Here is a 25,615-nt window from a genome sequence, read left to right as displayed (position 1 = left end):
TTTAATATTAAATTAATATTTTTATAAAAAAGAAGTTCGTTCCTATCCGGTGTCCCGCGACACCACACATATTTTTTTAGTTTTAAGATAACTTCGTCCTTATTCTGCATTACAAGAAGACTATCAGTCTTTCATTACAAGCTTGTTTCTTTTTAGTTCGTCTTCAATACTATAATCCTTGAACGTCTTCCAATTAGGGGCCTTCGATGTTACGGAGCACTAATGAACCAAGCACGATCACAACGACCCTCTATTGTTTGACGAGTTGTTGTGTTTTTTATCACCATTACTTTAGAATTTATACTGGTGGTAGGAACTCTTGTGAGTCCGCGCGGGTAGGTACCACCACCCTGCTTATTTCTGCCGTGAAGCAGTAATGCGTTTCGGTTTGAAGGGTGGGGCAGCCGTTGTAACTATACTGAGATCTTAGAACTTTTATCTTTTTTTTATTTTTTTTTATTGCCTTTGTAGGCAAACGAGCGTACGGCCCACCTGATGGTAAGTGGTTACCGTCGCCCATGGACTTCAGCAATGCCAGGAGCAGAGCCAAGCCGCTGCCTACTGCTAATCTATCCTCAAGCCTATCTCAAGGTGGGTGGCGCATTTACGTTGTAGATGACCATGGGCTCCAGTAACCACTTTACACCAGGTGGGCTGTGAGCTCGTCCACCAATCTAAGCAATAAAAATATATATATTGAAAGAACAGTATTGACCTTTTCGGATTCTACAAGTGTTTGGCTAATGGTTATAGTAAGGTCTACCAAAATAACTGACACCTCTAAATCTAAATTAATTTCGTTCGCTACATTTTCATTTTTGTTTCGTTAATGGCTAAAAAAAAGACAATTTTTTGACTACACTTCAATATTTTAATAGATACAAATTGAATTGTACATGTTTTTAAACTTGTAATTATAAAGAATATAATTTAAATAAGATTACCCACAAATGAAGTGGCAAAAGATCTGTAAATGGCCTATGCCGTTGTGGCCTAAGAGATAAGACGTCCGGTGCATTCGTGTTGAGTGATGCACCGGTGTTCGAATCTCAGGCGGGTACCAATTTTTCTAATGAAATACGTGCTCAACAAATGTTCACGATTGACTTCCGCGGTGAAGGAATAACATCATGTAATAAAAATCAAACCCGCAAAATTATAATTTGCGTAATTACTGGTGGTAGGACCTCTTGTGAGTCCGCGCGGGTAGGTACCACCACCCTACCTATTTCTGCCGTGAAGCAGTAATGCGTTTTGGCTAGAAGGGCGGGGCAGCCGTTGTAACTATACTGAGACCTTAGAACTTATATCTCAAGGTGGGTGGCGCATTTACGTTGTAGATTTCTATGGGCTTCAGTAACCACTTAACACCAGGTGCGCTGTGAGCTCGTCCACCCACGTAAGCAATAAAAAAAAAAACTTTTATGGAAGCGAATATCGCAAAAGCTCCAAGAACTATGTTCAAATCAATTTTTTTCCCTACATATTCCTGCATAACCTTTTATTCGCTTTATAAAGGGCTATTTCAGCTATTCTGTGAGCCGAGAAACATAGTGACTGGGCTCCCTGGTCCGACATCCAGGATTGATTTCCTGCAGCAGTGCACGTGACCGTCCCTACCATAGTTATTTTGTTAAAAATACGAATTTCCTAATTACCTCCTAGTCACCTGGGATCGGCGCAACATGTTTTCTCCTTCCATACTCCTCTATCATATACCATTTCTTCGCTCACTCCCCTCTTACACATATCGTCTTTCACGCAATCCATCCATTTCTTCTTAGGTCTACCTCTTCCTCTATAGCCTTCCACATTCATAGTTAACGCTCTCTTACCAACCTCATTGGCATTTCGTCTCATTGCATGTCCATACCATCCCAAACGCGCACTTCTCAGCTTCTCTGTCACAGGTGCCATTTTCAGACTTCCTCTAACATATTCATTCCGTATTCTATCCATTCTCGTTACTCCACACATCCATCGCAACATTCGCATCTCTGCTGCATGCAATCGCCTTTCATCCGTCACTTTAGTGGTCCACCATTAATTACCCAGACTATTTATCCAATTTCAACGATTCAATAGAAATTATTGAATAAAGATTCAATAGTTTAGGTATACGACGAAAGGAAGATCTTCCACCGAGCGGGTGATATTGCTCGGTAGACCGACGGTCCGAATGTTGTTGTTCGGAACTTGTATATATGCGCTTTATCTTGAAAATGTCGTAAGCGAGATTCAGGCATCTGTCAATTATCTTGCGTTGTATGATAGCTACCCGCCGCAATAGAATAAATTTTTTTCTACAAACTTTATTAAATTGAATAAAAACTACTTACCGAATGACCGTTTTTAAATAATTTATCCTCATATCTCAGTTGCTATATTATACAATTTCTTAAGGGCAATGACACAGGACAATACGAGTATTACTAGTTCATATTCATGGTTGTGAAAGCCATCTTAAAAAACTATAGACGAAGCTTATAGAACTTTAACTGAACTTTAAAAGAACTTTAACCAAAGAAAATAAAGATTATATTCAAATGAATAAACACTAGATCAATCCGTTTAGTTACTTTAGACGCATTTACCCATGCCGCTATGAAAGCACACACGTCACAATACTCTACAGCTCTATAGTGATCCCGAACCAATAAAACTATTACATTTAAAATAGCACTAACTCCTAAACTATCTCATAATAGCCGAGTGCATTTGATTCCAGATCGATAATAAAACAAGTACTGATTTTCTTCAATCCAATTCCACCCCAAACCCTTTGCTCTAAAGTACATTATGCCTGAACTAATTTAACTGAATCGAGACGTTCCGTTCCGTGTACGAAAGATATCTTTAGAGGTAACCAAATGAAAAGCTATTGATTTTCACAGACTTAGCTCGTTAAATTACATAACTTAGACAAATTTTGTAGACGTGTGTAAATTTCAAAACTATTACGCTCTGCCGTCTCCAATGTTTTTAGAAATGTTTGATTTGTTTTTGTTGTGTTCCTTTTTATTGTTCAAACTTTAACAATGACAGACAATGAAGCAACATATTTCTATGGATGTAGGAATTAAGATACAGCTTGGAGCAACAAACGTGTAAATTTTTTTTTTTGTTTAGTAACGTCTTTGCGTATCTGGATTCCGCGTGGGTAGGTACAGTAAGTAGTACAGGAGACGAATGCTTGGTATTTCATGAACCGAACTTCGCACCAATATCTCCATTGTTTAAGAAATCTGCATTACGCAGCATCTGTCGGCGTACGTGCATGGGCGCATACTACCATTTTTAGATAGCATATCTCCAGGGTTATCTCTTATTACTGGTGGTAGGACCTCTTGTGAGTCCGCTCGTGTATGTACCACCACCCTGCCTATTTCTGCCGTGAAGCAGTAATGCGTTTCGGTTTGAAGGGCGGGGCAGCCGTTGTAACTATACTGAGACCCTAGAACTTATAACTCAAGGGCAGCACCAGGTGGGCTGTGAGCTCGTCCAAACATCTAAGCAATAAAAAAAAGGTGAGGAAATGACTCCATAGAGCGTCTTGTCGTCGAGGGCAAAGTAGAAGGCACCAGGCCACATGGAAGGCTGCCCATGCGACCAACCGACCAAGTCAAGTCGGCAGTTGGCGGTTGTTTACATGAGTGTACCAGGCTCACCACAAATCGGGAGAAGTGGCGATTGCTCGTGAGGCGCCTAGCATCTGCCCGAAGCAATGATACTGAATGGCAAGCACGACCGCTCTCACAAGGGTGATACGACCAAAGAAAAGCTGCAGTCCTGCGCTAAGCAGTCCTGTTACCCTTCTTCAATTCGAGTTCGAAGTGTAGCACAGCTCTTCTGTAATCGAAACTACAACTCCCTAGTGATAAAACAGTGGAATCTTCATCATGTGTCTTAATTCCGAGAACTACCGACTAAACCTTCAAAAAAACCCTTAATGATACATTTTCAATTCCTGGTAACGGTGCCTCACAAAATATGTTTTAGGACGGTCAGGAGAGGGCTATCCTACGAGACTGAATCAGAGTAGAGGAGATCCGAACCAAAGCTGCTGACATAGCCCGTAGGATTAGCAAGCTGAAGTGGCAGTGGACAGGCCACATAGCGCAAAGATCGGATGGCTGATGGTGTAAAAAGATTCATGAGTGGAGACCAGGTACTGGCAAATGCAGTATAGGACAGTCACCTACCAGATGGATCGACGTTTTAGTAGAAATCGCTGGGACACGTCGGATGCTGGACCCGCGGCGCTGGAGACCGATTGGAGAGGCCTAAGTTCAGCGAGGCACAGCTATAGGCTAAGATGAGACAAGAATCTCCGTACGTGGTAGCAGAGTGCCTTGTTAATGTGCGATGTGAAAAGTAATTAAATAGTGTAAGGTTTGTTGTAAAATAATTAAATCAAATTTAACATGTTAAGGTTATGGCAATTTTCGGATTGCCAAATAGCAACACTGTTGGTGGGAGCAATGGCAGTAGTGGGGACGTGACATAATAAAAAAGGCGGTAGTCTGAAAAAATGGGACAGAAAGCGGTGTATTCAGTAGTGAGCAGATATCTAAAGATTGTACAAGTGGAGTTATAATTAAAGCAATTTTTTCTTTTTTTTTCCTACCTATGCTGATAGCCTTGAGAGGCTATTTCAGCTTCGCCCTAACGTGTGTAGGTGAGCTCACGGGGCTCAAACCGGAGTGTTGCTAAAACTGACCCTAGCAAGAGCAGTCCTTCGCAGAATCTACCACCGAATCGGAAACGCGACCCATTGAGAAGATCCGGCGAGAAACTCAGTGGGCTGTGTCTATGGGTTAATTTGCTCGTCGAGCCCTTCATCGCAAGCGACGGGTTCGACGAGGACGGTGACCGGTGCTTATGGCACCACTGTTAATGGTTAATGGATCAGAGGGATCCGTAATGACATGTTAAAGCAATACAGAATTAAGTGATCTACTGCAATCTGTGTATTATTTCCTGACTGACTGTTGGAAGCGAAGTTCTAAAATAGTAAAATAGTATTTCTTTTCTTCAGCGTTCTACATCAGTAAGCCCCAGGAAAATTAACAATTCAGCCGTACAAAACATTCCACGAAGCCAATCTGACACAATTACATTATTACGCTTTCTAGCTCACGTATTCACCGTCGTTTCTCTAACAAAACGGGTTAAAAGGTTTCTAAAAAGATTTTCATTATTCCCCTTACGGATGCTCAACAAATCGTAAGCGGAGACGTGTAATATGAAACTCAATTAGAATTCTAAAGTTTAACCCATCCATCCCTTCTATTTTAATTACATTTTAATTGGCGAATGTTTAGGAACGCTTGTAACTTGACATACGTAATGGAGTGGAGACATAGCTCGCATGGGAGCATTTGTATTTCGTTAACAAAGAATGATTTTCATACAGTATTGAAGAGGCTATCGTTCCTTAAAGAAAAAGATCAATCACTTCATATTTCAACAATTGGCAAATATTTTAAAAGGTGGTATGATCTCTTGTGAGTTCGCGCGGGTAGGTACCACCACCCTGCCTATTTCTGCCGTGAAGCAGTAATGCGTTTCGGTTTGAAGGGTGGGGCAGCCGTTGTAACTATACTGAAACCTTAGAAGTTATATCTCAAGGTGGGTGGCGCATTTCCGTGGCAGATGTCTATGGGCTCCAGTAACCACTTAACCAGGTGGGCTGTGAGCTCGTCAACCCATCTAAGACAAAGAAAAAAATGTATAATTGGCCTCCATTTTTAGTGACTTTGCTTTTGCTGCTTAATGGTTTAAATTTAATTTCTTCTTTTTTTTTATATTCCCTACCTATTCACTGGTGTAAAGGGTTATTCCAGCTACGTCCGGACACGTAGTACTGTAGGGCTCACTGCTCACTATTTTAATTATACACACGATTAAATAACTTAAACAATGAGAGATTACAATAATAATTAGCGATAATGATTTAGAGCCAATCGATTTGTGTATGATTAGGTACCACATGCGACCGCCATTACAAACACAACTCTATCCGGTGTTACCAGCTCTTAATTAAAATTACCTAATTAGCCGAATACAAAACGATTAATAACAATAAAGATGACTTAAGAACGATTAAAAAAATATAATAATAAATTATAACTCTGAAATGAACTGATTTTCATTATTTCACAATTTCACGTGCCTATAGGTCTGAAAATTAATCATTAATAAAATATGTAATAATCAAACCACAACTGTTAAGTTCGGAAACTTCCAATAATTACACACCTAAAAGCACAGATTTAATCAGAGCATATTTGTATTTCGGCACGGGGCTTTCAAAGCACTACGTAGGTGCACTCCGGAAAGCTGAGTCGCTTTTAATAAGCTCCAATTACAGGGTATTAGGAGAATAGGGGAGGCAATTCAGTTTGCCAACGATAATAATGGTTAGCTCCGTACTGTATTGTAAGCGATTAGCTATAAAGAATTCGCTGACATTTTCAGATAATGATGTGCTAATTTATTGCTACAAAAAAGTTGTGGATCTGAAAATGATTCGCGGTATAGGTTATAGTAAATAGGATTTGATTTTCATTGATTTTTTAACGTTAAAGGGAAGATCTTTCTCCGAGCGGGTGATATTTCTCGATAGACCGACGGTACGTATGTTGTTGTTCGGAACTTATATATATGCAAGCTTATCTTAAAAATGTCATAAGCAAGATTCAGGCATCTGTCGAATAGCTTGTGTTCTGTGATGCCAACCCGTCACAATTTCTTTAAAAATAATTATTGGGAAAACATTACCTCAGACTTTTTCTGCTTATTTAATTATGAAATAGTTAAGCTTACCTTAATTCCTTTGATATAGTTCAGATATCTGTGAACAGAAAAAACATCAATGTATATTGATTTCATAGTCAATAGTACCAATACATATTAAATTGGTTTCATAAATTTCACTTATTCTATATGACCAGCAGTGGATATCCTCGAACTCATAATGAATAATAATGGAAGCATGAAGTACTGTGACGATACAATGACGGGACGGGATTTTAAAATTCGTTTCCATTAGAAATTTTAAATTAAAATATACGATACGAATTGAGAGCCTTCTTATTTTAGTCGGTTATAAATATATAATGTAGAAGTGGTAAGAATGGAACGTATGAAAAGAGTTAGAGAGAATGAGTGAAAGAAAACTGTAAGAAAGGGAAAAGAGAATGACAGAGAAAAGCAAGATGGCGAAGACGATTGGAATGTTCCAGGCGTAAAGAACCTGTCAGTTAATTTTTAATTATATTATTAAAGAAGATTTTGGAAGAGAACAATTAAACTCTAACAGTAGAATAGTTTTATATTATGTACCACAATCTCAATTCTACTATTATATAGGGGTTACATTAAATATCTTGCACTAAAACAATACCCTAATGGAAGCAGAAATTATTAGAAGGACTCCTTCGTCTTAAGTTCTATGAGTTCAACGCTATAAATATTTACTTAATACGACAAATATAGGAAGTATTTTGAAACTTAAATTACACATTTACATTCACAATTTAGTGTAATTTGTATTTTAATACTGACTATTATTGAAGTGAAACTTCTTTAGGCGCGTCGAATGTAATTTTAACTCGCGATAGATTCGTTACGGCTAGAGAGAAAAGATACAAGTTAAGAAGAGCGAGAGTGAGAGAATAGACAGAGCGTCTCGCGAACCACTCGACCGTGGAGAGACGGACAATGCGGCCTAGGTCATTTCTCTTATACACAGCATTTCCTATTACAAGAGAAATTTGATTTAAGAATGAAAAATGAAGAAAACTACAATACTATTTTTGAAGTCGTCGTGGCCTAACGGATAAGACGTCCGGTGCATTCGTGTTGAGCGATGCACCGATGTTCGAATCTCAGGCGGGTACCAATTTTTCTAATGAAATACGTACTCAACAAATGTTCACGATTGACTTCCACGGTGAGGGAATAACATCGTGTAATAAAAATGAAACCCGCAAAATTATAATTTGCGTAATTACTGGTGGTAGGACCTCTTGTGAGTCCGCGCGGGTGGGTACCACCGCCCTGCTTATTTCTGCCGTGAAGCAGTAATGCGTTTCGGTTTGAAGGGTGGGGCAGCCGTTGTAACTATACTGAGACCTTAGAACTTATATCTCAAGATGGGTGGCGCATTTACATTGTGGATGTCTATGGGCTCCAGTAACCACTTAACACCAGGTGGGCTGTGAGCTCGTCCACCCATCTAAGCAATAAAAAAAAAAACAATAAAAAAAAAAAAAAAAAAACTATACACCGCAAAAGAAGTTTCACTTCTTACTTGCATCAAGTTGCATGCGAACCATTATTTAGCGAACGGCACACTGGCTTGCCTTCAATCTAATGCTTACTAGCTAAAAGAGCAGACAGATTGCGATTGCGCCAAAGTACGCTTAAACAGGACTAATGGCAGAAGTGTTCATTTATTTCAAGCTTGCGTCAACTTCTCAATCTATATATTAATAGGTGAAGCAAAAACTTTGTATCTCTTTTTACGAAAATTGCGTGGACGGAGGAGTATGAAATTTTCCACACATAGAGAGAATATAGAGAAGAAGTGCACAATGCTAATATTTTTTTTAAATAATGCATAAAAGATACATTAAATCAATAAAGAAAACATTACACACACTGCATACCATGTATTTGACGCACACACGTATTGCATACTATTTTATTGTCAAACTTTTGTTCTTGACGTCTGTTGTCAAGTTGAAAATAGATTAAATATTTTTTGTCTTTGTTAATATGTTTTATAGTGTAGTCTTGGCGAAATTTGTGATTATAGAAGTATAAAATACAATCATAATAGTGTACAAACTTACAATTCCAATTAATTATAGTCGAATTTCGACTACTGCGGGACCTCTAGTTACGTTGAAATAACAGCTATTCCGTTCTCAAGACCACAACGCAAGTTTCTTCGCAACAGAAATATGCAATACTAAATAGTCATGGTTACCACCAGAAATTACGCACTGGAGGTAACGGAAGTATCTCTAAGAATGCTCTGAAAGGACCGCCCTTGGAATATACACCACAAACACAGGAAACTGGAATATCTTCAAAGACTCAGAGGTTTTTAGCGGTCCAAAAAAATGGAAACTATAACAATTCAGGTGGTGGAAAGATTTTTTTTCTGAACAGCAGCAATAACATTTCTAAGCGTTTTCCAATCAGGTCCCGTCGAATAAAGAGCGTAACGGAGCTTGGCTTCCCAACGACTTGTTGAAAATCACGGGAATCCGCTGGATGCAGGCGGAACAATACCACTTAGTTGACCTTGAAAAGACCTTGAGGTGGCTTATGGCCTATGACCAACATTGGCCGTCTGTAGGGCCATAATAGGAGTAGCAAAGCATGAGCTGCTACAACGATAATTATGATTGCTTCACTAAAGATTTTGGAACGAAGTTCCTTATGGGACGATGCGGAGGGGTACCGTAACCGGAAAAAAACGTCCGTAACGTAAGATTTTTATTAGTAATGCACACAGTGTACGACTTAACTTTGTAATAACGTACAAAAAATAACATTTTTTTATCATTCATTGACCACGATCTCAGAGGGTTCGTTTGCGCAATACACTAACTCTTATGCAAACAACCGTGAATCAAGTGTACCGCAATAAGTTCGCACGTTACCGAATGACCGTGGGTTGTTGCGAAACCTCCAGTTTTATTTTATTCATACCTCGAATAGAACTTTAAAATTAATATTAAGGAACTTCGTTGCTATCCGGTGTGCCACGACACCACACATCTTTTTTTTTTGTTTTTTTTTTTTTAATAAACAAAAGATACAGGTTAATACTTTATCAGATCAGCACTCAGCTCGTTTTCTTTGACGACTCGTCGCGGCTTTTGTTCCGTCAACGGGACTCGTCGACGTTCATTTCGCTCAATACGCCGTTCTACAGCTCTCATAGAAGTCCCTTACAAAAGAAACGTTTAAGAAAAAAACATCTTTTAGAGGGAAAAAAGAAAAGGAGCAAACGAAAAACACGAAAATACAAATAGGGATGGGAAGGAGACTATATAGAGTCATCGTTTATCAACTGTGAGTCATTCAGTGTTTTACATATTACCTATATTGCTCGATTGGGTTGATTGGATTGATCTTTTTTTCTTTTTTCGGGCCGGGGGCCGAACCTCCTACGAGGTCCCCGCGCCTAGGGGGCGTGCAGGGTATGTGAGACTCAACGATCTGCAGGTGTTGAGAGCAGATCGCGGGCCCAAGGATTTTAGGGCCTACTCACTAAACGACTCCCCTGCACTCTTACACCCGACGTCCGATCTCCGTCCGGGGTCAGAACCCGATCAGAGTAGGGGGGTTCCCGCGGTCAACACTACAACCAGACACGCGGCGCCACCCCGAGGACGCCCGACCGACGGGTCGTCGAGACGATAGTCGACGACCAACGACGTCGGTCTCCGCGGTACGGCGGCCCTACAAGGCCGCCCCGGCGGTGCCGCTGGTGTTCCGGGATACCCCGCTGGGCCAGAACCAGCCTGCCGGGTCGGAACGCGATACACCGCCGACCGGGTTGCTCTTCAACAGTATGTTCGGCGACGGCAGCGACGACGAAAATGCTGACTGCATCGCAGTCCGCAGCCGCCGACACGCCGTCCCGTCCTCCTGGTGCCAGCGCGCTAGAGTGACGGTAGCGTGCGGCGCAGCCTCAACCCCCTTAGGTCGCCCCGTGACCATCACCGGATAATTGGAGTTCATAGACGTCAAAAATGCGATTTTTTTTCTTTTTTTATTAATATAATGTACCAAAACACACGATAATACTAGAATTACAATATAGCTCAATAAGGCCAATAAGTAATTTTTATTTAAGGTAGTTTTAACTAATGTATCTAAGATTAAAGTCTACTGACCTTACTTAGTGACGATTAAGTGTAAGCACTTTGTTCGTATGTCTATAGTTACGTCACTATCATTTTAATATTATTTCGAAAAATGAAAAACACTACACTAACTGAAAAGGATTCGTCCTCTTGACTATTCTTACTAAGCCTCTGTTGTCGAGGAGTTAAGTAGCCTCCACATTCACATGCTAGTGAAGTCCGTGCGAATTCATGTGAGTCCATGAGGTATGATTTTTTATTTTTATTGCTTAGGTTAGTGGACGAGCTCACGGCTCACCTGGTTACCGGAGCCCATAGACATCTACAACGTAAATGCCACCACCTACCTTGAGAGTTCTAAGGTATCAGTATATCAGTTCAGATCTAAGGTATCAGTTGAGATATAAGTTCTAAAGTCTCAAGTATAGTTACAACGGCTGCCCAACCCTTCAAACCGAAACGCATAACTGCTTCACGGCAGAAATGGGCAAGGTGGTGGTACCCACCAGCGCGCACTCACAAGAGGTCCTACCACCAGTATTATGTAAAGATGATTAAATGACAGTTTCAATTTATATCAGACTAGTATGTTAATCCCGTTTCTGTCTCTAATCAAAACAAACGGAAAGCTTTCAAAAGCGTTCAAAAACGGAAAGCGGAAAGCGTTTTTACTGGTGGTAGGACCTCTTGTGGGTCCGCGCGGGTAGGTACCACCGCCCTGCCTATTTCTGCCGTGAAGCAGTAATGCGTTTCGGTTTGAAGGGTGAGGCAGCCGTTGTAACTATACTTGAGACCTTAGAACATATATCTCAAGGTGGGTGGCGCATTTACGTTGTAAGATGTCCATGGGCTCCACTAACCACTCTTAACATCAAGTGGGCTGTGAGCTCGTCCACCTATCTAAGCAATAAAAACAAAAAAATGAGAAAACATAATAAAAGTTTTAATTTATTTAGTGAGTCGACATGAATATTATCGTGCCTGTCCCATCACTAGCAGCCGGCTGTTTGCTTCCTGTAAACGAAGGCGGAAAATACGATGTTCCTTTCGAGTTTTTACATGTTCGCACTTTTACTGTCGTTAGTTTTGTTACATCGGCGAGTTTGAGAAGTGCTCTTACCGAAGGAGCCGAATCTTCGAGCGTCAATTTATATGAAGTTACATTATTATTGTATTAGGAGAAAAGTTTTCTTAATTCTTTATATAGATATTTCGTTTAGATATTGACTAAAATGACTCCATTCACGAGGTGATATCATTGAAACCGCCTAATTTACTGTAATCAGGTCGTGAATTCGTCTACACATTTACAGTAACTAGTAGTCCCACGGTAGTGGAAATTCGACTGTAATTAATTGAAATTATAAGTTTGTACACTACTAGCTGTTCCCGTCCGCTTCGCTGGGCATTTAAAATTAACATTATTATTTCTCACCCCCATAAATATTCTCATCATTAACGCCCCCGCAACTGGTGTAGGGAGTCCAACACTCATACAAATATTAGCCTATCCATTAAGTACATGTATTTTCTACATGGATACCAAGTTTCAAGTCAATCGAATGCATATTTCAGTAGTTATAAAGGAACATCCGTAAAAAACACTGCAGATTTATATATTAGTATAGATTATGATTCTATTGTCAAAGACGTATAAACTTCTATAATCACAGATTTCGCCAAGACTACACTTTAGACAAATATCAATAATAAACAATATTTTATCTTAATTCTCAATTTGACCACAGACTTTTAAGCAATAAGAGAAGTTTGACAATAAACTAATAGTATGCATGCGTGTGTGTGTCAAATACATGGTAGTGTGTGTAATGCTTTTTTTCATTGACTTAATGTATTTTTATGCATAATTTAAAAAAACATTAACATTCTGCGCTCCTTCTCTATATTCTCTATTAATGTGGGAAATTTCATACTCTTTCGTCTGCGCAATTTTCGCAAGACATACAAAGTTTTAGCTTCACGTACTAATATATAGATAAAACTATGGTAACATATAAATAAACAGAAATACACACTACTATATCAATGCCTGGTCATTGTTCTAGCTTTAAGAAATTTCAAAGCAAAAAATAATCCCGCACAATATCTTGCGGGATTGGCGTCGGAACGGGGCTAAGGACGATTGCGAACACGAAATAAATTGTCCAATAAGTTTTCGACCTTACCGAATGAGGTTCTAGATAAATATCATCTAGTAACAGTCCATTTGTCTTGTGCTTTAGTTAACTGAACTTTTATACAGGTTCCAGTGTAGACAATTGTATTCAGCCTATTGGGAACTGGAAACAAAGACTAGTTATGTATCCCAAAGACACCTATAATATCTGTTCACGACACAACCCGATCAAATCTATTTTAAGAAGGAGGGAGTCTGGAGATTAGTAATACAACAACAAAAATTTATTCTTTATTTTATTGTTTAGGTGGGTGGACGAGCTCACAGACCACCTGGTATTAAGTGGTTACTGGAGCCCATAGACATCTACAACGTAAATACGCCACCCACCTTGAGATATAAGTTCTACACTCTCAGTATAGTTACAGCGGCTGCCCCACCCTTCAAACCGAAACGCATAACTGCTTTACGGCAGCAATAGGCAGGGTTGTGGTACCTTTTTATTGCCCTTGTAGGCAGACGAGCATACGGCCCATCTGATGGTGAGTGGTTACCGTCGCCCATGGACTTCAGCAATGTCAGAGCCAAGCCGCTGCCTACCACTTAATACTCTCCACAAGCCTAACGAGGCTTCTTCAAATGTGAAGAAGGACATGTCATAGCGCTCGGGAAACACCGTGGAGGCGAGCTCATTTCATAGCCGAATGGTACGTGGCAAAAAAGACCTCTGGAAACGCACTGTCGATGAACACAGCGGTTCCAGATAATTTTGATCAAATCTGCTCCGTGCGGACTCACAAGAGGTCCTACCACTAGTAAATTCCAAAAATAATTCCAAAAAAAAACTTCATTCAGTTAAGATTTTTTTTTATGGCTTAGATGTGTGGACGAGCTCACAGCCCACCTGGTGTTAAGTGGTTACTGGAGCCCATAGACATCTACAACGTAAATGCGCCACACACCTTGAGATATAGTTCTAAGGTCTCAGTATTGTCACAACGGCTACCCCACCCTTCAAACCGAAACGCATTACTGCTTCACGGCAGAAATAGGCAGGACGGTGGTAGCTACCCGTGCGGACTCACAATACGTCCTACCACTAGTAAATTCCAAAAATAATTCCAAAAAAAAACTTCATTCGGTTAAGATTATTTATAAAGGAATTTGTTTTGTTATTCCAGTTGCGATTCCTATTAAGTCTAGTCGGGTCTTGTTTCGTAAGTTCTACACTCATCTCGACGTAGCCTTAAGAAATTCCCCGGGTCACCTTCAGTTCTTTGACCGTCTAGCCGGAGTGTCAGCTGCCCCGTATCGAACAACCGTATTACGTATAACGATACAGCCATTTAATGCTCAAATCATTTAGGGTTCTTGAAAATGAATAAAAAAGTCATATCTAAACTATACTTGAGATCTTAGAACTAATATATCATGGTGGGTGGCGCATTTACGTCGTAGATGTCTATGGGCTCCAGTAACCACTTAACACCAGGCGGGCTGTGACCTCGTCTACCCATCTAAGCAATAAAAAATAAATAAAAAAAAAAGACATTTTAATGACTTTCGTTTATTTAAATCTATACTATAATATTATAAAGCTGAAGAGTTTGTTTGTTTGAACGCGCTAAACTTAGGAACTACTGGTCCGGTTTGAAAAGTTCTTTCAGTGTCAGATAGCTCATTTATTGAGCAAGGCTATAGGCTATATAACATCACGCTAAGACTAATAGAATCAATAGGACCAAGCGGAGCACCAATAAAGAATGTTTCAAAATCGGGGTAGTTTTCCCTTTTGAGAGCTTACGATATATGTAGATATACGCCAAAGTAAGTATTCCACGCGGACGAAGTCGCGGGCAAAAGCTAGTTTTGGTATACTTTGCGTTCTAAGCCTTATAAGTCCGTATTAGTTCAAGTCTTAACTTTAAAATGGAAATGGTTAGACATGTAGCACGCCTTCGGGATCAGAGATGGACAAAAAAGTACTAATATGGACGGGCCCACTAGGAAAAAGAAAGAGGGCCCTGCCTATTTCTGCGCCCTGCCTATTTCTGCCGTGACGCAGTAACGCGTTTCGGTTTGAAGGGTGGGACAGCCGTTGTAACTATACTGAGAACTTAGAACTTATATCTCAAGGCGGGTGGCGGCATTTACGCTGTACATGTCTATCGGTTCCGGTAAACAAGACTAGAACACAAAAAAATATATATATCGGTCTGTACCTACTAATAATTTGCCCTTGCGTGCTCCAAAGGATGTGCACAACCCAATTTCCCGCATACCTTGTAAACACGATACATCCCTGTAAATCTTTTAAAAGAACAGAACGCCCGATTCACTCTCAGCATAACAATAAAACCGTGATATTTATTGGTATTCTACTCTCAGACATGTACGAATGTTTTGGGACGCTATCGAAGCAGGAAAAACGCCAAGAAAAAAAAAAATATATATATATATATTTCTCCCTCTGACAGTTGATAGGGACTATCCCTTGGTTGTTATTGAGAAGCGATCCATGTTATAGACTGTAGCGTTTTTTTTAAGTTAGCATTGGTTTTTTTATCGCCCGTGTAGGCAGACGAGCATACGGCCCATCTGATGGTGAGTGGCTACCGTCGTCCATGGACGTCAGCAATGCCAGGGGCAGAGCCAAGCCGCTGCCTACCGCTTAATACTCTCCACAAGCCTCGTTTGAAGAAGGACATGTCATAGCTTAAAATACAAAATGAAATTGAGTTCTTTGTTTGGCTTTTTTTTTATTGCTCAGATGAGTGGACGAGCTCACAGCCCACCTGGTGTTAAGTGGTTACTGGAGCCCATAGACATCTATGACGTGCGCCACTCACCTTGAGATATAAGTTCTAAGCTCTCAGTATAGTTATAACGGCTGCCCCACCCTTCAAACCGAAACACATTACTGCTTCACGGCAGAAATAGGCAGGGTGGTGGTACCTACCCGTGCGGACTCACAAGAGGTCCTACCACCAGTAAAACTGACAGCGGAAAGTATAAAGCTCGCCCAAGTCTCGCGTCCCAGATAATCCAGACGAAGAGTATTGTCGGCATAAACACGTACATCCGGATTCAGCTGAAGGGATAATGTAATTTGTACGGTTATACTGTCTAGGGAGTCGTTAGCGCGTACATACGCATATAAACACCTTCCTTTCGCAGCATAAGGACAATTTCTGTGGTTATAAGTTTTTCTCTCACGTCCTGGAGGGATTGATTGAGAATGAGGGCATTGTACTTAGGCTTTTTAATTTAAACTTCCATCAGGTATACTTTGTAGAGTCGCAATTGCCCTATTGGATACAATATAACAATATTACTATAATTCTCATGTTGTATTTGTTATTTTAGCTGTTCTACACACACTCATCACTTTAAATTATTATTCTCATAATCCTCTCGCAGGTCTGCTGGAAGAGATTTCTTAAAGAAATAAGCAGCACCTTTGTACATAATTTTCCTATTACTCTGTACTGTGGCTTCTTTTTGGTGTGTAAATTAAAAAAAACCGCACATGGTCCTACTTAGGGTTTCCTTTGGCTGGTGAGTCTCGTTCGCTCATCAATATGTTGCATATTCCTGAAACTGACTTCTGAAGACTTTTTACCGGTGGTAGGACGTCTTGTGAGTCTGCAAGGATAGGTATCACTACCCTGGCTATTTCTGCCTTGAAGTAGTACGTTTCTCAAAGTGGGTGGCGGCGTTTATGTTGTAAATGCCTATGAGCTCCGGTAACCACTTTAAATCACTATTTATCCCACATGATGGTGGGGTCAGCTTTCCTGACTTTACTTCTCCACTTCGCTCTGTCTTCGACATCCTCGTCAGCAACATTGCATTCTCTCTTGTCCTTCAACACTACGTCCCTCCACCTTGTCTTGGGTCTGCCTCTAGGTCTCCAACCGGGGAGGTCGAGCAGTAGCGCCAAATTTCCGACGTAGTCAGGTGGCTTCCTTTTCACGTGACCATACCATCTCAGCCTACTCTCCTGCATCTTGTCGGCGATGTCCCGTACACCTAGACTTCCACGCACGTACTTGTTGCGGATTTTATCGAGCCTAGTCACGCCGCACATCCACCTCAGCATCTTCATTTCAGCAACTTGAATGGTATGCACGTTCCTTTTAGTTGCCGCCCATGTTTCGCTGCCATACATAAGAACAGGCAAATCTTAAGAACATAATATGTAATTTATTTTTAGGCAAAACCCCCCCTAAGTCACTGTTCAACTAGTTTCATGAAAAAACCTCACCACTCAACCCTTTCCGTGACAAAAGTCGAGCAACACCGACACAAGTCAAACCATGACATGTTTGCCAAACTGACTTTTCGACAGCTGTCATTCCTATTTCAGATTTCGATTGAACGTAATGTCAAACGGCACGTGAAATTCAATTTCAGCAATACTTTGAGCTAAAGCCTTCTGGCTCGATACGAATAAATACGAGACTCCAGTGTCGAATTTTCACTAGGTCAGTTAGCAAAATCAATAATGGGTTTATTCTGTGGATTTTACGAATAGTTACGATTCAATTGAAACGTGTCAGGATTTCAATAATACCTTTCTATCTCGGTTTGCGTGGTTAACCAGAGACTATTGATTCAACAGCCAGCCTTCAGATTTGAAGGCAACAGCTTAACGTGTATTTTAAAAAGGTATATTAAAATAAATAATAGTTTAAAAAACTAACAAAATACGCTTTTATATAAAATGTAACTAAAAAATAGAAAATAAATTTTAATAAATTTAAATTAAAAATAATGTAAGAAAAAATTATTTTATTGTAAAAAAGCGCAGGGTGCATGGTATCAGTAGTTATAAATATGTTATGAACAGATATGAGTAGAAGGGTGCAATCAAAGCAAGAACATTTGTTAGAAATAGCTCGATTATCTGATTTAATTTTGGTACTTTTTAACATCGTAACCTTAGAAGTATATGTATATATTGAACAAGCTAAAGTTTCAAATAAATCAGTAACCCAAAAGATTTTAGTTAATTCAATCATAGCTCCGATATTACGGTAAACCATTTTTCGTCACTATAATTCTTGTAGCCGGGCGTTGCCAAACTGAATCTATTTCATCCCGGTCATAATCTGAGACGGTACTGCCCCGGGTAACCGGCTAAATTGTATTAGGTCGAACCGGACGAGGCCGGATGTAACCGGACGTAACCGGATATACAGGCGTTTGTTTGATAAATCTGGTTTCGTGTCGTAATTCGGTTATAACTTAGTAGGTCATTTGTTAGAGTTCGTACATGATGTAGTTTCAACTTTCTGACATCGACCAAGTGCTATATTATTCAACCCAAAAAAACAGATGCGCAATTATTATTTTTCCCTACCTATTCGCTGGTAGCCTGCTGGCAACTGTTCGCTTTTTACTGGTGGTAGGACCTCTTGTGAGTCCGCACGGGTAGGTACCACCGCCCTGCCTATTTCTGCCGTGAAGCAGTAATGCGTTGTAACTATACTGAGACCTTAGAACTTATATCTCAAGGTGGGTGGCGGCATTTCTGTTGTAGATGTCTATAGGCTCTAGTAACCACTTAACGCCAGGTGGGCTGTGAGCTTGTCCAGAGATCTAAGCAATAAAAAAAAGCCTAAGGGGCTATTCCGACTACGCCCCGACGGATAGGTGAGCTCACGGGCTCAATCTGAGAGAATTGCTAACCTGCGCAGCTAGCTAACGCATTGCACTTTTGCCTCTGGGCCTTCTTCCGCATACCTTGTCTGCTACCAGTGGCTTTTCTAAATGGACACCTCACTTTCTGTCAATTTAATTAAAGAGATTGGTAAATTTTTTTTTTTTTTTTTTTTTTTTTTTTTTTTTTTTTTTTTTTTTTTTTTTTTTTTTTTTTTTTATGATTGAAAGTTTACTGGTGGCCCGAAGGCCTTTCCAGTTTCACCAGGACAGGTGGGCGAGCAAAGGCTCAGCCAAGAGGGGTGGGATTTGCTAACAACTGCCCGAGCGCCTCCGAAGGAGACCTAACAACTCAAGAGCAATTGTTTCGCGAATGAATCTACTACCGGATCGGAATCGCGACCCGCTGAGAAGATCCGGCGAGAAACTCAGCGGGCTGATGCATGGGTTAGGTTGCACGTCGACCTCTTTGTCGAGTTCGACGAGTACGGTTACCGGGGTCCCTAAGCCTGCCCCTAGTATTAGAGCTGAAGGCATCTAATGCAAAGGTTATTGGATCTGATGGATCCGTAAGGACGTGTCTAGGGCGTCGACGGTGACTGGCTCCTGCATGATCAGGATTCGGGGAGTAGTCAGCGGCGGCAACGATAAGGATAAGGCGATTATCATGACGCATAGCCTTATCGAAGTATCGTTCCGACGCTGACTTCATGTATTTCCGAATTGATTCGAGACCCAGGTCGTCGTGTAGGTCAACGTTCCTCACGAACCACGGAGCCCCGACAGCTAACCTGCAAAAGCGGGATTGTAGGGATTGGAGGGTGTCTATATGTGTGCGGGCCGCGTGAGCGAACACCACACTCGCGTAAGTCATGACGGGCCTTATGCAAGTTTTGTAAAGTGTCACCTTGTTCCGAAGGGACATTTTACTCCGCTTACAGATCATGGGGTAGAGTCTACCGAGAATAAACGCGGCACGGTCACGGACTGATTTTATATGCGGGCGGAATGTCATCGATGCATCCAGGGTAACGCCCAGGTACTTGACCTTCCTGGCCCAGGGTATGGGTTGTCTAAAGAGAGTAATCGGGGGTGTGAGATTCCTCCTCCTAATCCGGGAGGAAATCCGTGTGGAGCTTCCCCTCTGAAATAGCACCGCAGTACTTTTCGCTGGGTTGATGTCTATGCGCCATTTTTGGAACCACTGTCCTAGGGCTAGGGCTGCGCTCTGAAGCTTCTTCGCGATTAGGGACTTATTTCTACTAGAATAGTAAACAGTCGTGTCGTCGGCGAATAAAGCTAAATGGGTCGGCGGCGACCGGGGAATATCGTTGACGAATAAGCTAAATAGGAGGGGTGAGAGGACAGAGCCTTGCGGGACTCCAGCTGTGAGAGGTCGTGGGGAGGAGCGGGTTCCCTCGACTCGATATCGAAAAGAGCGGTTCGACAAGAAGTCCCGTATGATGAGCACGAGACTATCCGGCACGCCCATGTTGAATAGTTTGAAAATCAAACCATTGTGCCAGACTTTGTCGAACGCTTTTGCGACGTCGAAGAAGAGAGCTCCCGTGTATAACGGTTTTGGTCGATTAAGCCCCACAAGAATGTGCTCCGTGAGGCGGTGCACCTGTTGAACGCATGAGTGATTTGTACGGAATCCGAATTGTTCATCGATGAGAATGCCCTTGGATGAGACGAAGTCTCTGAGGCGTTTGTAGAGCAGACGCTCATACAGTTTGCCTAGAGACATGAGGAGGCTAATCGGGCGGTAGCTCGTCGGATGATTTTTTGGTTTACCGGGTTTATGTATGCCGATAACGTCTGCTTCTTTCCACACCGCGGGAAAGATACAGTTCGCCATTTTTTTTTTTTTTTTTGTCAGGAGGAAATCGCCAGACTCCCACCCTCCACTGGGGATGGAGGGTGGGGCATGTCGGAGTCGAACCGACTAAAACCTCCTGTCGCTCAACAACCAACGTCCAACCCTCGCATGAGACAGAACTCATGAAAAGGCAAGGGGAGGAGAGTGAAGCGTTTAGTGCGGAGCACATCTCTCCCATCACCCTCCCCCTCGGGACGCCGGGCCAGCGATCGTCGGCGCCACGACCACCAGCCCTCTCGGTCGGCAGGCTGTCCGAAGCCCGCCTAGATGGCGCCGGTTTGAATAGGTTATCCTACGAAATACCCCGCTGGGTCAGAACCAGCGTGGGTCGAGGATAGCCGGCCTTCCATCACCCGGATGCTCTTGCGTAAAACGCGTGCAGAGCAGCTTGCACGTCGTCTTCTTAGGCCCCCTTCGCCGGGCCCCAGACCGACATATGAGGGGGACCCGAAACACTTAGAGGGCCAGGGCTAGGGCGAGATCCGCCTCCCTGGCCCCCGCTCGACGGCGACGGGCTTGTGCGTCTCTCACGCGCCCCGCCGCCTCCTTCTGCGAGATGGTGCACTCGCAGAAGTCGAGCATCGCCTTCCACGACTCGTCGTTGCCGAGCATCGATGCCACAACACTCGGCAACGACAAGTCGTTTCCTATTTTTGCGACAAGGACACGGCGCCACCCCTCCCATGCGGGGCAGGCAATGAGCGTGTGCTCCGCCGTGTCCAAGTCGCAACCACAATGGTAACACTCTGCCGTCGGCTCGGCTCCGATCCGGTGCAGGAACTCACCGAAGCAACCATGCCCAGTGAGCACCTGCGTGAGCCGGAAAGTGAGGCGTCCTCTGTCACGATTCACCCAATCCACAAGAATCGGGCGAATCGCCTCGACGGTCCTACGACCAGCCGAAGGATCGGCCAGCCGCCTGGACCATGACTCCAGCACGGACCGCCGAGATTGGGCCCTCCGCGCTCTGACCACACTGGGGCTGGGACGCGCCACGCCCCGGGCACGAAGGTTAGCCCGCCACTGATAGTCAGCAGCGAGCGCCTCCGCCTCCAGGACCCAAGGCGGCGTCCCAGCCAATACACACGCCGCCTCAAAAGAGATGGTGCGATAACCACGGATGACCCTGACCGCGATGGTGCGTTGCGGCCGTTGCAGCAACTTCGCTACCCCCACGGCCAGGGACTGGCCCCACACGGGTGCCCCGTATAAGGCCATTGACCGCACCACCCCCGTATAGAGACGGCGCGTCACCTGGTCAGGCCCCCCGATGTTGGGAAGAAGCCGGCTTAACGCGCCGGCCACCCCCAACAAACGAGGGACCAGGTGCTGAAAGTGAGCACGGAAGGTCCAACGACTGTCCAGAATGAGGCCGAGGTACTTTAACTGCACCCCGACCCCGATCCGGATGCCTCCAACCACGATATGGGCATCGACAGGTGGCACTCTCCGGGGCCTGTGGAACCACATGGCCTCGGATTTACTGAGCGCCACGTCGAGGCCCAATCTCCTGATTTTGCCGACGACATGCGCTACCCCAGCGGTGGCAAGACGAGCAGACTCAGCAAAGCTCCCTCCCCGGGCCACGACCAGCGTGTCGTCTGCGTAACATATTACGCTTAGGCCCGGGAGGAGGGCACCCCTCAGCACCCAGTCATACCCGATATTCCACAAAAGAGGGCCGAGTACCGACCCCTGTGGAACACCGCGAACGACCGGGAACCGATGTACGACCCCACCGTGTCCGGTACACGTGACCGATCTGTCCTCCAAGTAGGAGCCGACCAGCCGGCGAAGGTAGAGGGGCACTCCGTGTCGTTCCAGCGCCCCCCCTATCACGGACCAGGGCAGGGTGTTAAACGCATTGGCGATGTCGAGCGACACCGCCAAGGCCACCCCACCCCCACAGACGGCCTCCTCCGAGAGGGCCCGCACGCGAAGGATCGCGTCCACCGTTGAGCGGCCCTCTCGGAAGCCATACTGCTCCGCCGACAGATCGGGTCCCACCCCGATCAGATGCTGGATGATGCGGGCTGCCAGAATGCGTTCCAGCAGTTTGCCCACCTCATCCAACAACACGATGGGACGGTACCCGGCGGCAGTATCCGCCGGGCGCCCCTCCTTTCTCAACAGCACAAGTCTGCCCGTCCTCCACGATGAAGGAAACCGTCCCGACTCGAGGCAGGAGTTATAAAGCCTCAAGAGTCGGTCCCCTAGGGCACCAAGAGCCAAGGCCCAAACCCGGCCATGGATGCCGTCCGGGCCAGGTGCAGTGTCCTTTGCGCACATTTTGCGCACTGCCACACGGAGCTCCGCCCCTGTTATATGGGGCACCTCAGCAGGGGCGACGCCGTCGTACTCCGGCGGCGCGCCCATAGCGGGAGCGACAAATCCCCCCTGCTCCTGCGGGAACAGTGCCGAGACTATGTCCCGCAGCTGCTGAGGCTGGAGACGCTCCGTGATTGGGGGGGCCCATGGGCGCATTTTATTGCGCACCATGTGATAGGGTCGCCCCCACGGATCCTCATCCAGCGTCTCCAGGAGACTCTCCATGTGTTGGTCCTTGGCTCTTCTGATGGCCAGCTGCAACGCCCTCTGTGCGACGCGAAATGCGCCGTACAGCTGGGCCTCTGCCACCGCGAACGCCACCGGATCGTTGCGCCGCGGCAGGCGACGGCGGCGATGCCTCGCGCACTGGCGCCTCGCCCGAACGCACTCCACGCGGAGTTGCGCGATTTCGGGCGACCACCAGTACACTTGGCGATTGGGAGGTCGAGGGCTAATCCGGGGCATCGACACGTCACAGATGCGACGCATCGTGTCCCGGAACCACCCCGCTTCGTCCTCGACCTCAACTGGGTGTGGACGCATGGGCGCCCACGCCGCCACCGTAGAGGCTTCCATCAGGAGCTCCTTATTCAGGCGCTTCAGTGCCCACTTGGGGAATGACCGGGACGCACCACGGGGGTGGTCCCCGTGGACGTCCGCGACTGCGGAGCGGGCGGAGAGATCAAACCGAATATATCGGTGATCTGACAGTGTCTCCGCCCCCTCCAAAACTCTCCAGTCGCGGATACGACGTGCGATGGCCGGGCTTGCGAACGTAACGTCCACAATAGACTCGCCCTGCCACCGCACGCACGTCGCAACCGACCCTCTATTCAACAAATAGAGGCCGGTCACGTTCGCCCACCTCTCCAACAGCCTACCACGAGCGTCCGAGCGGGGGGAGCCCCATGCGACAGACTTCGCGTTGAGGTCCCCCGCAAGAATCACTGGACGAGGAGCGAGGCGGCGAGCAATCGCCCCGATCCCGCCCAGGAAATGCCCGAACTCGACAGTAGGCCTATTCGGAGAGAAGTACGCCCCGATCACGACGGTCCCTTCCAGCTGTACCGCGACGAACCCTTGGCCCTTGGTCACCATCGCCAAGGGGGGGATCGTCGCGTCTCTTCTTATGACTATGGCCGCCAGGCCGCTATCGTCCCCGAACCAGCAATCATTTGCCGGGGGAACGAAGTACGGCTCGGCGACCACAGCCACGTCTATGGACCACTCCGCCATGCTCTGAGACAGCATGTCCTGAGCTCTGGCGGAGTGGTTCAGGTTTCCTTGGAGGAAGCGATAGGTGCGGTCCATTACTGTTGAACCACATCCATCGCCCCCTCCTCTTCACCGCTGCCCCCACCCTCCGGCACCGGCGCCGCAGTGGGGATTGCAACATTGGCCAGTGCTCCTCTGGCCAACCTTCTCTTCTGCCGGCGCCTCGATTTTCGGCGCCGGTTGCGTTCAGTATTAACACTGGACGGGAAGCAAGCCTTGCCTCCCGCCCGGTGGTTTGCCCTACGCCCGGCCGCAGCGCACAGAGCGCAGTGCGGGGCGGCCGTGCAGGACGCCGCTTTATGACCCGGTTGGCCGCAGCGGAAACATAGACCGCTGCGGTCAACTAAGCTGGTGCACTTAGCGAGGCCGTGCCCGGTGCTAAAGCACCGGAGGCATCGCCAGGCACGTGGTTCTTGGAGACGCACGTGGGCCGCTATCCAGCCCACGCGCAGTCTCCCCGGATCCCCCATTGACCTTCCCGGCGGAGGAGTGGCCAAGGAAGTGGCTGCCTCCACAGGGCAGCGCGCCCACGCTGACCTAGCTCCGGAGTACCCTGAGCGAAGTTCGCCCACGGTCACGCTCTCCAAGGCACATCCACCTTGGGCGGCTATTGCGGCTGCCACCTCCTCCTTAGTAGCACAGTCGTCCAGGCCGGTGATTCTAATCTCGGCCATCCTCACCGGCCTGTGCACGCGCACCTCATCCTCCGGCAGTGCCACGCGGAGCGTCGCCACTAGTTTGTCTGCGATGCCAGAACTGTCGGCACCGGGACACTCCAGCAGCTTCGCTCCATTGGCTGTATGCCGGAAGCGGAGGCCCTCCTCCGCCCCGATTTCGTCCAAACTTACACACCGCGGGAAAGATACAGTTCGCCATAGCGGCATTGAAAATAGATGCCAACATCACGATGAGTTGGACGGGTAGAAGTTTAATAACGCGGTTAGATATACCGTCGGAACCGGGAGCCTTGCGAGGACGTAGGTCTTTGATCAAGTCTTTAACTTCTATCGGGGTGACGGGTGGTAACGCATCCGATGGTGGCAAGGAGGCTCTGCGTTCTACCTCACTGTCTACTAATTCTACATGAACAGGGTCCACGGATTGAGTGCTGGGCGTGCACTGGGTTTGCAATGTACCGGCCAGCAGCTCTGCTTTTTCGTCATCATCGAACGCCGCGAGTCGGCCTGAGGGGCCTACGAGGGGGGGCATAGTTACTACCGTATCCGATTTGAGAGTACGAGCTAAGCGGTAGTAAGACCTTTGGGAGGGCGCGAGTCCTTCTAAGAAATCAGACCATCTGGCATCTCGGACTTCGGCGATGCGAGACTTTACGTCGCGTTGTAGGGCACGCATTCGAATACGATTTACCGCGGTAGGATACCTGTCGTAGGCGCGTATCGAGGCGTTCTTAGCTCTAAGGAGTTCCCTAATATCGTC

The 25,615-nt window shown here is 45.3% G+C and overlaps 1 protein-coding gene across 2 annotated transcripts in view; it reads right to left on the bottom strand.

Moving 5' to 3' along the window:
• Nucleotides 1–25,615, bottom strand: part of LOC101740303 (protein madd-4) — a 411,429-nt gene that overhangs the window by 336,705 nt on the left and 49,109 nt on the right. For both annotated transcript variants that reach the window (XM_021352889.2, XM_062676723.1), the window contains exon 2: nt 6,829–6,856. The gene's annotated coding sequence lies outside the window, so the exon portion shown is untranslated. The remainder of the gene's footprint in view (nt 1–6,828; nt 6,857–25,615) is intronic.

This window comes from Bombyx mori, chromosome 28, assembly GCF_030269925.1.
Source record: "Bombyx mori chromosome 28, ASM3026992v2".
Lineage (NCBI taxonomy): Eukaryota > Metazoa > Arthropoda > Insecta > Lepidoptera > Bombycidae > Bombyx > Bombyx mori.
This window is presented reverse-complemented; position numbering and strand designations above follow the sequence as displayed.